Source organism: Anarhichas minor, unplaced genomic scaffold (assembly GCF_050575085.1).
Source record: "Anarhichas minor isolate MPS153535 unplaced genomic scaffold, ASM5057508v1 ptg000027l, whole genome shotgun sequence".
NCBI lineage: Eukaryota > Metazoa > Chordata > Actinopteri > Perciformes > Anarhichadidae > Anarhichas > Anarhichas minor.
In genome coordinates, this window is record NW_027466473.1 from 1,709,860 (window position 1) to 1,721,844 (window position 11,985).

Below are 11,985 nucleotides of genomic sequence, written 5' to 3' on the forward strand. Positions count from 1 at the left end.
AACTTGCCTTGCCTTGCTGATTTCCGTGACCAAAAACGCAGCTAATCCATTGAAATATGCGGCAGCTCTATAGTCCGTTTCCTGAACTGTCCCTGTGAAGTGAAATGGCGGCTCAAGGATCTTGTATGAGAGAATGGGCCGCATTGAGTCAGCTGGACCAATGAATTCAGACATGGGGGTTGTGCCAAGCATATCGAGATTTTTAGAGGGAAAAAGGCCCTGAAGCTTCTCAAAAACCACCCTATGGCTTTCGTTGGACTCTTCCGCATGCAACAAGGTGTCACATGATTAAATTCGCCAATCACAGGCCTTACAAAGGCCTACATAGACACAGACAGTGAGTAATATATTTTATGAATGACAGATATGACAGCTGAAAATTTATGAAAATTGCTCAAAATGATGCCAAACTGCTTTATTAGGATTATTGAACACTCTTAGTGATAAGACAAGTGAATATATAGTTAATATTTAGTTATATAGTATATAAAATTAGAATACAGCAGCGCAACTGCTGGTTCCAAAAATGAGAATTTTGCTTGACTTTGCTTGGTTTATGCTGGCCTGCTTCACTCAATCGAAGTCAAATCTGTTTTAGAGACTGTAAAACATGTTGTGCTATGACTGTGGCTATGACATTGACATTTTTAGGCATTATTTCAAATAAATATTTTCAACACAAGTGCTTTTTTTTCAGGTGAACCTGAAACATTTTCAATTTGAGCTGTGCCATATGTGTATATGTTATTAACCAGTAACATATACACAATATTTACACATCTCAGCACATCTCATAAGTGTTACCTGTATTCTAGCATCAAAATTATTAAAATAGACCTTGTAGTTAGAGCTGTGGACTCTCTTGAGTATGGGTATGCAATTTTTGAGCAGAGGCCTAAAAATAGGGCTAGGGTTCAAGAGGTTTTAATGCATAAGGATTTCATCACTCTTGTCAGTGAGTTTAAAAAGCTCAGTGGACAAGTAGCAGATCTTCTGTCTGAAGAAGAAAAAGATGCAGAACTGTGGCCCGCTGCTGCTCGTAGACGGCGGCGGCCGGAACTGTGGCCCGCTGCTGCTCGGAGACGGCGGCGGCCGGAACTGGCCCGCTGTTGCTCCAAGACGGCGGCGGCCGGAACTGGAGGTCGCCGCTGCACGAAGACCGGGTCCGGGGATAGCTGCGGCACAGAGGCGGGAGCTGGAGTCGGCCGGACCGCCGACAGGACATGGGGAGCTGGAGTCGGCCGGACCACCGACAGGACACGGGGAGCTGGAGTCGGCCGGACCGCCGACAGGACACGGGGAGCTGGAGTCGGCCGGACCGCCGACAGGACACGGGGAGCTGGAGTCGGCCGGACCGCCGACAGGACACGGGGAGACGGAGGAAAGCTGCGGCCCAGCGGAGACGGAGGAAAGCTGCGGCCCAGCGGAGACGGAGGAAAGCTGCGGCCCAGCGGAGACGGAGGAAAGCTGCGGCCCAGTGGAGACGGGAACAGTGGAACGCTGCGGCCCAGCGGGGAATCGCTGCGGCCCAGCGGGGGATCGCTGCGGGGAATCGCTGCGGCCCAGCGGGGGATCGCTGCGGCCCAGCGGGAGCGGGGGATCGCAGTCTGAATCCTGTTCCCCGGAGCCCCGTCTCCGAGAGTCTGAATCCTGTTCCCCGGAGCCCCGTCTCCGAGAGTCGGAGCTCAGTTCCCCTCTCGATCTCCAGTCTCTAGAGTTCCGTCCCCCTGACCCCCAGTCTCTAGAGTTCTGTCCCCCTGACCCCCAGTCTCTAGAGTTCCGTCTCCCTGACCCCCAGTCTCTAGAGTTCCGTCCTCCTGACCCCCAGTCTGTAGAGTTCCGTCCTCCTGACCCCCAGTCTCTAGAGTTCCGTCCTCCTGACCCCCAGTCTCTAGAGTTCCGTCCTCCTGACCCCATCTGGCCGTCCCCCCCGAGCACTTGTGTCCGGAGCAACTCTGGCAGTCCGGCCGCCCCCCCGAGCAGTTGTGTCCGGAGCAACTCTGGCAGTCCGGTTTTACCCACTGTTGAGCTTGTCTTTTAAAAGTATTTATTCTCTGGCCAGAGAAGAGGCACAGTTACACAGAGTCACTCACTCTGTAGAAGTGTGCACTCCAGAAGTAAAAATCACACAGTTATATACAAGAGCGATCACGGGTGGGGGCCTGTGTACTGGAACATCCTGTTTCAGGCCGTGCAGGCCATGGTAGTAAAGTATAAGAGGCGCTTTATCTGTGTAACAGCAGACACACAGATATATACGTTTTAGCCTTAAGACACAGAACATGTAAATATACAATAGGTACTTGTTATCCAACACAGAGAACAAGAGGATATGGGTGCAGGCAGTCAGCTGCTCCATGGATCACAAGTCTCATGATGCAAGCTTATGATAGACAGTTTCACAACAAGTTTATAAAACAGTTCTACTTATAAGAATATAAAATACTCATAAGAATGTCAAGTTTCTATTACACGCAAGATACATTTGAGCATGTATGTTAAAACAAGGATGAAGATCTACTGAGTTCAGAGCAAAAGTACAAGTACTTAAGCATTTTCACAATATACTAAGAAATTTTCCATTACAACCTGTAAAGAACGAGACCACTGATCGCAAGATGGAGTCAGCTCATTACAGCGTCAACCGAATGTCAGTGTTGGAACTAGAACACCTAATGGTTCAGCAGTACAACACAGACTTTCCAGAACATCGCTATGATGACAAGGAAGAGATGTCACAAGAGGACAAGCAGTTTATGCTGTCAGTGCAAAAGACAACAAAATGTGTGGATGGACATTACTGCATAGGACCATTGAAACATGAAGCAGCTAACATGCCAAGTAACCGCTGTATGGCAATACAGCAAGCTGCTAGCCTGAAGAGAAAACTGAAAAAGAATGATGTCTTTCTTGAAGACAACAAAGACTTCATGAAAAGCATACTTGATTCTATGTAGATGACTATTTAAAATCTGCACCTACGGAGAAAGAAGCTGTTACCTTGGTGAAGAATCTGCAGGACTTGTGTGCTGAAGGAGGCTTTAACCTCACAAAATGGGAGAGCAATAGTAGAAAGGTCTTGTTATCCATCCCTGCAGAGCTCTGAGGCAGCGAGCTAAAAGACCTTGATCTCACGCACAATGCCTTACTGACTGAACAAGGTCTTGGCGTATGGTGGAGCACAGAATATGATACAGTCAGACAGTATCAAGCTGCAGGATAAGCCAATGACCAGAAGAGGTATCCTCTCAGTTGTAAACTCCATCTATGACCCTCTTGGCTTTCTTGCTCCACTCGTATTACCTGCCAAGCTTCTGTTAAGAGATCTTTGTAAAGGACAGCAAGTGTCGAGTTATGTTCTTAATGTCTGCATTTTTCCCACTTGAAAAGGATCGACGAGTCCACCCGAAGGGTCCCAACTGGATTCCACTCAATAACCAAACAACTTTTTCTTTTTCCTCCTTTTATTTTGGTAGGTTCAGTTCAGCTTAGCTCAGTTAGCTCTTTTAGCACTTTTAGGTAAAAAAACCTTTAAATAGAAAAGAAACAGAAAACAGAACCCATATTAAATATACAAATGAATGTACACCGGCAAAGCTTTCATGATGGCTTGATTAAATAAAGCACCAGTGCCACATCCTATAATCTAAAAATGCCCTGATATTAATAAATACAGTTAATGCTGTATATCATGTGTATTTACAATACCATCTGAAAACAATTAAACCGCTTAAACTATTACAATTTCCAACAACCAGATAGAAATCATTTCTGGACAATCAATCATCAACAAACAACGGTATTATAAGACAAAGGGTTATCGGCGTATGCATTTGTGAAGATCAGATTGCTACGTGATGCTAATGCTAGCCAACTGGTGACGGCAGTGATCTTCACATCAGCTTCAAAGTCTCAGTTGTTGCACAGTGTCAGCTCCCTTACCGGCTGCCTCTCCAGACCTTTCAGACTCGTCAGTCATGCAGTGACATCGCAGATCTCCACACTATGCGATCTTTGTCGGTACGGTGCTTGTCCGATTTCGGACCGTATTTGCTGCGACCCGGCGTGTTACTGCGTCTCTGCCTATGTAGACCTCCAGGCAGATTGGTTCCGCCCTGCTTCCCCTCCGAACACTCAGACAGTCAGTATCAATTACTTTACTAACGGCTTTATTTATTATTTTATTTACAATTTGTTTAAATTCCTTTCAGTTATTGATATTGTTTCTATTTACATAAAAGAAAACCCCTGTTTGACTTGACAGCAAGAATGGGATGAAAAAAATCTGTGTTTGTAAAGCCAATCAATGGTACAAATGGCTGGAAGACCTCGTGCACCTCTCAGGCTTCTGTATAGATAGGTGTGTTAAGCCTATGGGATTTGGACAGAAAGTGGAAGCACGGTTGCATAATTTTTCTGATGCCAGCGAGATTGCCTATGTCACAGCATCTTACCTTGTGCTGGTAAATGAGCAAGGCAAAACCCACTGTTCCTTTGTGATGGGGAAGTCTAGAGTGGCCCCACTTAAACAGGTCACTATTCCAAGACTCAAATTAACTGCAGCAGTCATCGCGGTGAGGGGCGGTTCATGTTGCGGATGCTTGTTTCTGTCTCACTTCGAGTGAACTGAAGGAGATACACCCTCAGAAACAGGAAATCCCAACATGGACGCCCCTCGGCCAGGTGACAGCCTCTTTTAACGCTACTCTTTTTCCGATCGTTGGATTGCTTTTATCCTTCTGTATTTTGTACTTTTAAACTTTATTCTTGGACTACAAACGAGTATGGCTATGTGTGGGGACTGCAAACTCGCGTACTCGCAGTTAAGGGACGATTTCCACCGCCTGGAGTCTGAAGTCCGGAAAAAAGAACAGCTGATCGACAGATTTGTATCCATAGCGGCGGCCCAGGCAAAGCATATCTCATATATGCAATCTTCCAGGCTTGCTGTCACGGCAGCCCGATCACTCACCTCCGTAGAGTCTCAGCTGGTCTCGGACACTGCAGACACTCTGCACCAGCTACCCTCGTTGCAGGGTCCTGCGGCCGAGGAGTGTAGTCAGTCCTCCGACCACGAGTTGATAGCGGCCCAAACCATCCAGGACAGAGGTGGTACGCCGCGGCCCCAAGAAAGATCCAGCTAGGGTTTCTCCGGAGCCTCTGTTAACCATCTCCAACAGCTTCACAATCCTGTCGGATAATACACCCGCCGCGTCTGCGTCTATCCCACCTGTGGCAAGCGTTGATCGGACGACTTGCCGCTCCGCCACCGGGAAGGACTGCCGTACGTTAGTGAAGGAGGCTGTAATCAGATGCTCAGGAGGATCCCCCCAGGCTTCCTCTACCCTTCACTGCTGCTCGTCACCGCAGACGGAGGTAACTCAACGGTTAGAGGCAAGGCTTAGTGAGATAGAAGCACGGCTCCGCACCATGGAAGCTAATTCGTTAGCTACTGTAGTTAGCCAGCCCCCACCCCCCGTAGCCGTTGCGGGCCAAACAGACGTAGCTTCTGCTAGCCGTCTCCCAGCAGCCCCCGAGCAGCCGGGAGGCCGGGTGACTGCCCGAAGGAAGCATAAGTCTAAAGCAAAGCACTCGGCTCACCACCAGCCACTTCACATTTCAAACCCGGTCTTCCCCACCTGAGAAACCAACTCTGGTTATAGGCAGCTCTATTCTGAGAAACGTGAAGTTAGCGAAACCAGAGGCCACAGTTACATGTATACCCAGGGCCAGAGCGGGCGACATTGAGTCCTAAGTACTTAATGTGGAATCTGTGTTTACATACGCAAAAACCATGTCAGACTCCGTAGTTTTCTCTGGCCCCCTCCCGAATCTGACCAATGATGAAATGTATAGCCGCATGTCATCGTTACATTTTATTACATTACAGTCATTTAGCAGACACTTTTATCCAAAGCAACTTACAATTCAGATTCTATCACACTGTAGGCAAAGCTACAGGAGCAATTTTGGGGTTAAGTGTCACATCGGGACACATCGACATGCGACTAGCGGAGCCGGGGATCGAACCGCCGATCCTTTGATTGAAGGTCGGCCCTGCTCTCCACTTAGTCACCGTCGCCCATCATTTCACCGCTGGCTGTCGTGGTGGTGTCCAGCAAACAATGTGGGCTTCGTAGACAACTGGGAGACTTTCTGGGGGAAACCTGGTTTGCTTAGGAGTGACAGCTTTCATCTCACTTTGGATGGAGCAGATCTCATTTCTGTAAATCTGACCCAGTTTCTTTGTGGACCTAATCCGTGACCACCCAAAGTTCAGACCAGGAAGCAGAGTTGCAGTTTTACACACTTCTCTGCATTTCCATTAGAGCAGTTACCCACCCAAAACCATATAGACTGTCTGCCCCACGGCCACTTAAATTAATTAAATCAAAAGTAAACAGTCGAGGAGTTAAACTAAATAACCTAATCCAAGTTAATACCAACGCGACAATGTAACAAAATAGGATAATTAAATGTGGACTCTTAGATATCAGATCTTTGTCATCTAAAGCTGTATTAGTAAATTATTTAATATCAGATAATCATATTGATTTATTTTGTCTTACTGAAACCTGGCTGTGTAATGAAGAATATGTCAGCCTAAATGAATCAACTCCTCCGATTCATATTAATACTCACATTCCTCGAGGCAGAGGAGGTGGAGTAGCAGCCATCTTTGACGACTAAACTATAACACATTTGAAAGCCTGGTTCTTATCTTTCACACCCAACCTGGAAAACAATACAGCCAATTATATTTGTTATAGTGTACTGGGCCCCAGGTCCGTATTCTGAATTACTATCAGAATTTTCTCCGTTTTTATCAAGTCTAGTCCTTAAAACAGATAAAGTAATTATTGTAGGTGTGTCACGGGAGTTCACGGTTAGGACCCAATAGCATGACCACAGGAGACAGAGTTCGGTAAAACAGATTTTATTTTACCACAACTAAAGGATAAAGAAGCTGTGGAGCCTGTGGTCCGACACCGGAGGGCAGACAGATCGACGGTGTGATGTCCCGTGGCTCGACACCGGAGGCCAGGCAGAGCGACGGTGTGAAGTCCATTGGAACTCAACGGAGGGCACGGGGGATTCCCGGGCCGGTGGACACCGGAGGCAGGCGCTCGAGGCAGAAGGTGATACGGGGTTGTAGCGGGTGAAAGACGGTACGACCTGACAACCCTAGACTGCAGGACCAGAGTTTATATAGTGCCAGGGGAATGGTTAGTGGGACCTGAGTCTGGTGTGTCAGCCTGCGGGATGTAATCGGCTGGAGTGTCCGCAGCTGTGCACAATCAGGGGTGTGGCCATGGGAGGTGTCTGGAGGCAGAGGACAAACACAGAGCACATGGCACACAATAACAAACAGGGGAATGACAGGACACATGAGGAGAGGAGATCAGGGGAAACAGAGGTAACACACAACGGGTCAGACAGGGATCCTGGATCCTGACAAGGTGACTTTAATATTCATGTGGATGTCGATAATGATAGCTTTAGTACTGCGTTTATCTCATTATTAGATTCGATTGGTTTCTGTCAGAGTGTACAGAAACCCACTCACTGTTTTAACCACACCCTCGACCTGGTTCTGAATTATGGCATTAACATAGAAGATTTAATAGTCTTTCCACAGAACCCTCTTTTATCGGACCATTATCTAATAACTTTTGAATTCCTACTAACGGAGAGTACGCCATTAGGCAAAAGTTACTACACTAGATGTCTATCTGATGGTGCCGTAGCTCAATTTCAAGAAGCGATTCCGTCTTTATTTAACTCAATACCATGCTTCAATATAACAGAGGACTCCTGTGATAACTTTAGTCCGTCCCAGATTGATCATCTTGTCGATAATGCTACAAGCTCACTGAGATGGACACTAGACTGTATTGCTCCTCTAAAAAAGAAGTTAGTAAAACAAAGGAGGTTCGCAAATTAAAGCAAACATCGCGAAAAACGAACATGGCATTCCACTAACTTGGAAGAATCCGTTAGTCTGGCGAGACAGTCTTAAGACATATAAGGCCCTCCGTAATGCTAGAGCAGCCTATTACTCATCGTTAATATAGAAAAAGAAGAACCCCAGGTTTCTCTTCAGCACTGTAGCCAGGCTGACAGAGAGTCACAGCTCTGTTGAGCCGTATTCCTACAGACTTTAGTAGTAATGACTTCATGAACTTCTTTAATGATAAAATTACAACTATTAGAGAGAACATTAATAATCTACTGCCCTCGACTAGTACCGATCTTTCCTCAAATAGGGTAACCTTAGAAACAGCTGTAAACCCTGATATATATTTAGATGGCTTTACTCCCATCGACCTTGACAAACTGACTTCAACAATTTCTACGTCTAAACCTTCTACCTGTCTTTTAGACCCTATACCGACTAGGCTGCTTAAAGAAGTGCTACCATTAATTAGCACATCTTTATTAACTTTATTAAGGCCATGTGTTACGGTCGGTTTATTCTGGACCCAAACGCAGACACCGCGACAGCAGAGTAGGTGAGAAAAAGGGTTTTATTTGGCTTGTCTGTGGAACCGGTGGAACATGCAGGTGGAGCAGCGAGGCGGTGTGTGCGGCGGCGTGGCACGGGAATCGCTGAGGCAGAGAGAAAACACAAGTTAGTTGAAAACGTCAAAAAGGCTAACTTGCTCTAAGAGAAGATCTAAACTCAAGAGGGCCGAGGTTGTAGCTACAACTGAGCTGAAGGTACAATCTGGCGATGAGATTGAAGGAAGCCGGGGTATTTGAAGTGAAGGTGATGAAGGTCTAATTGTTGTCAGGTGAGGAGATGAGCCCAGGTGCAGGATGATTGCAGCCGCGCTCAAGCCACACACACACACAGGCAGACAACAGAGGGGAGACAAGCTGAGGTCACAGCGGAGCCGTGACACCATGTACCACAGTCCTTCAAAGTAGCTGTAATTAAACCTCTTCTTAAGAAGCCCGCTCTCGATCCAGAGGTGTTGGCCAACTATACCCGATCTCTAATCTTCCCTTCCTCTCTAAGATCCTTGAGAAAGCAGTCGCAAATCAGTTGTGTGACTTTCTACATCAGTGATTCTCAACTGGCGGCCCGTTTTCAGTGGGTCGTGGACCCGTTTTCAGTGGGTCGCGGGCCTTTGCCTGACAAACAAAAAAAAAAAGTTGTGATTTTATTTTGAAGGGCATTTTTTATGCAGCGGAGTTATTCCAGCATTTAGGGCACTTGTTCCGCGGTGCAGGAAAAACACCGACCAATGCGTTGTGAATCACATCATGTCATGCAGCTCAGCCAATCAAATATGGGCATTCTGACAAGTTTCCTGACTTGAGTGAGATGTACACACACCGTGACACACGGGGGAGAGACGAGGATATAGAGAGCAGAGCAGGACTGTTGAAATATCAGTTGAAAAAGTCAAATCATAGGACCATATCCAAAAGAGAAGAATGTTCAGAGAGACTAGAGTCATTAGACTCTGACTGGACAGACTCATATAGCTGAATTCTTCCAACACTAATTTCTCTTTTTAGAAGATGAGAAAAATATAATATTGTGGCTTTATCACTTCACCCTGAATGAACTGAATTTAAAGCTGCAGGGCAATTCAGTGAAAATAATTTTGGTAAAATGAATTTCGTTAAGTAATTAATTTTTTAATCCAGCTGTTATTTTACTTGAAATGAGAAGAACATTTATTCATGTATTTCTATGTATTATTTATAATCCATCCAGTTAAATTTGAAAACTGAGTATAATAGTTGTTAAAATATAATTGATGTGTACTTTCTTTATTTGATTTGTCAGTTGTTTACTAAACAGAGACGTTACTACTACTAGACTTCTTGAATATAGATATACCCAAATTATATATATATATATATATATATATAATTTGGGTCGCGGCTTGTCATTAAGGGGTGATGGTGGGTCCCGCAGCCAGACCAGTTGAGAACCACTGTTCTACATAATAGTTTATTTGAGGATTTTCAGTCAGGACTTAGAAAGCATCATAGCACAGAGACAGCTCTGGTGAAAATAACTAATGACCTTCCAATTGCATCAGACAAAGGACTTGTCTCTGTTCATGTCTTGTTAGACCTTAGTGCTGCGTTCGACACCATTGATCATTACATCCTGCTGCAGAGACTTGAACATTATATTGGCATCAAAGGAAACGCACTAAACTGGTTTAAATCCTATTTCTCTGATCGATCTCAGTTTGTAAATGTAAACGATGAAACCTCGATGAAGACCAATGTCATGGTGTTCCACAAGGTTCTGTGCTTGGACCAATCTTGTTCACCTTATATATGCTTCCTTTAGGCAATATTATCAGAAAACACTCTATAAACTTTCATTGTTATGCAGATGATACTCAATTATATCTATCGATCAAACCAGATGAAACCAACCAGCTCACTAAACTGCAAGCATGTCTTAAGGACATAAAAACCTGGATGAGCTGCAACTTCCTGATGTTACACTCAGACAAAACTGAAGTTATTCTACTAGGCCCAGAACACCTCCGACATCAGTTATCTGATGATATAGTTTCTCTAGATGGCATTGCGCTGGCATCCAGCGTTACCTTTGACCAGGATTTGTCTTTTAACTCCCAGATAAAACAAACTTCAAGGACTGCCTTTTTCACCTACGTAACAAAAATCAGGCACTTCCTGTCTCAAAGCGATGCAGAAAAATTAGTTCATGCATTTGTTACTTTTAGATTTGATTACTGCAATTCCTTATTATCAGACTGCTTTAATAAGTCTTAAATCTCTCCAGTTGATTCAGCAATGCTACAGCACGTGTACTAACAAGAACTAAGAAAAGAGATCATATTACTCTTGTATTAGCTTCTCACCACTGGCTCCCTGTAAAATCTAGAATAGAATTTAAAATCCTTTTACTTACCTACAAAGCCCGAATTGGTCAGGCACCATCATATCTTAAAGAGCTTATAGTACCATACTGCCCTACTAGAGAGCTGCGCTCCATTAATCCAGGGTTACTTGTGGTTCCTAGAGTCTTAAAAAGTAGGATGGGAGCCAGAGCCTTAAGTTATCAAGCTCCTCTTTTGTGGAACCAGCTTCCAGTTTCAGTCCGGGGGGCAGACACACTCACCACATCCCAGAGTAGGCTGAAGACTTTCCTTTTTGATAGTGCTTATAGTTAGGGCTGGCTCAGGTTTATAGTTAGAGCTGGCTCAGGTTTATAGTTAGGGCTGGCTCAGGTTTATAGTTAGGGCTGACTCAGGTTTGCTTTGGACCAGCCCCTAGATAAGCTGGTATAGGCTTAGACTACCGGGGGACTTCCTAGGATACACTGAGCTCCTCTCTCCTCTTCTTCATCTCCTTCTGTATGAATTGATGTCCCATTAATGTTCATTACTAACTTTACTTCTTCCCCGGAGTCTTTGTGCTTTCTCTCCTCACAGGTTCCATGGATCGCTGTTATATCTGGACCCTGGTCCTTCCTCTCACCATGGCCCTGCTGACTCCCACTGCTAATATCACTTTTATTATTACTCACATTACTATTTTATACTACCGATACCATTAACGCACATTATTGACCTGCTTCTTCACCGGAGTCTCTGTGCTTTCTCACCTCGCAGGTTCCCGTGGATCCTGGTTATACCTGGACCTGGTCTTGCCTCCTGCCGTGGTTCTGTCAAATGCATTGAATGTGTTATAACTCTGTTATGCTGTTCATTCTGTACATATGACATCTATTGCACTTCTGTCCATCCTGGGAGAGGGATCGCTCCTCTGTTGCTCTCCCACAGGTCTCTTCCTCTTTTTTCCCCGTTAAAGGGTTGTTTGGGGGAGTTTTTCCTGTTCCGATGTGAGGGTTCCGGGACAAGAGGATGTCAAATGTGTACATATTGTCAAGCCCTCTGAGGCAAATTTGTAATTTGTGATTTTGGGCTAAACAAAAATAAATTGAATTGAATTGAATTTATTAAAACAGCTCTTATAAAATTA

At 45.2% G+C, this 11,985-nt stretch overlaps 1 pseudogene; it reads left to right on the forward strand.

Annotated features, from left to right (window-relative positions):
- The first annotated feature begins 1,012 nt into the window (after nt 1-1,012).
- On the forward strand, nt 1,013-6,265 carry LOC142959844 (uncharacterized; annotated as a pseudogene).
- The last annotated feature ends 5,720 nt before the right edge of the window (nt 6,266-11,985 follow it).